The sequence below is a fragment of the Fringilla coelebs genome (genome assembly GCF_963513975.1).
Source record: "Fringilla coelebs genome assembly, chromosome: 6".
NCBI classification, from domain to species: domain Eukaryota; kingdom Metazoa; phylum Chordata; class Aves; order Passeriformes; family Fringillidae; genus Fringilla; species Fringilla coelebs.
The window spans coordinates 17,066,578-17,068,368 of NC_140034.1; positions in this window are offsets into that span (position 1 = coordinate 17,066,578).

A 1,791-nucleotide genomic window follows, 5' to 3' on the forward strand; every position below is an offset into this window, starting at 1 on the left:
ATGCCAGATGTATATCAAATGATGAGCCTGAGACATTGTTATTATTAGTGCAGGCTTTTATGCCAGATGTATATCAAATGATGAGCCTGAGACATTGTTATTATTAGTGCAGGCTTTCCTAAGATTGTTGTTTTCCAAAAAACAGCACCAACTACTAATGTAGGACTGGAGGGGGCAACAGAGGCCATAAAACATGCCAAGTTGCTTTCCTTTTGACTGTCTTGCAAAATAGCTCTTTATTGGGAGTAAAACCGCAGTCCTCTGACTGGAAAAAAAAAATTTGAGGGTCCCTTCAATAATGGGTTTTTTGCCTTTCTTCTTTTTAATACTGCAGTCTTTTAGGATAACTAACTCCTGTGAGCTGCAATGAGAACACTGCAACCTTCAGGGCAGGTCCTGAGCCCAAAGGGCCCAGCAAGTGCCTTTATTGACACAGGACCTGCATGCTCTTAGGCTAAAATCACTTCTTCCTAGACATGTCCTTCAGGAATAAGTCCCACTTGGTGATCCCATTGCCCCAGTTCTGCAGGGGTTGCCCACCTGGTGGCCAGCCTGCAGGAAGCCCCATTTCTAGGGCAGGTGCTCCTGGCCACCACGCTGCCTCACCTCACAGGGGTCCATGGGCTGGCAGCACCATGTGGAGCAGTAAATCACATTACACTGGTTTGGAAGCAATTGTTTTATGGGGTGTGCTGAGTCAGCCACACACAGCCAAAAAGTAAAAGAAGTGGGCACAAGCTCCTCTGCCTTATGGAAAGCCCCCAGGAGGGCCCACAAGCAGATGCAGACAAACCTTTGTGCAGCTTCCATCTTGTGCTTATCAGAGAACTTTGGCATGTCCTTCTTTGCTTGTTTTAGATTAGAGGCTTCATGTGGAGGATCATGTACTGCAGGGCTGAGCCTCAGCAACAGCAAGGGTTAATCAAAATATGTTTTGGATGCCAGGTTACGCTGCAACTTCATCTCATGCCTGACCCAAACCAAGCAGCTGCTGTTGAACAGGAGACCTTGTCCCCGTGTTCTCTCTGCTCCTGTTATGTCTGGTTAGTGTGAGGCTACAGGGCAAGCCAGGCCAGCCCACCGTGCTCATGGCCTTTACTTTTTGGGTTGTTTCCTCACTGCAGAGGAGGCACTGGAAGTGGGGAGGTGATGTGAGCCCATTTCAGAAATAGATAGCAGTTAGGTGGGTTGGATTATGCCTGTTGAGAACCTGCACTATTCTTTCCCTCAATGTTTTCATCAAAACAAAGGCTGAAGTAGGGTGGCAGTTCCCAGCTGGGTCTCACCCACATGGAAAGTAGTTTTCTCATCCTGGCCACAGAGCACCACACTTGCCCTAAGAAACACAATAGGAAAGAGCATGGGAGGTTTCTGTTCCCAGCAGAGATGCCTTTGCTGTGAGTAGTAGCCTGATGTATTATGCTAATGATGTCTCTTGTTACATTACAGTTTGAAAAATAGAGACTGGGTGATATTAGAGATGCTCAGGAAAGTTAAAATGCATTCATTACAACTGTGATGCTAATAATCTGTATGATAAAAATATACTACATGGTTATGTGGATGTTTCTTGTTCAGAAATAATGTGGACTTTGCTCACTGTAGCTTACAAATGAACTATGAGAATTTGTAAATTGGTGTAGAACAGTACCCTAGACTCACAGCTCCAAGCCTTGCCAGAAAGGCCAGAGGAAAGGAGGCACAGACCATATAGGTCACAACTGAGAAGACTCAACAACAACTCTCATGGCCAACATACCTCAGAGCATATCAGCATCACCCTGTGTTTCT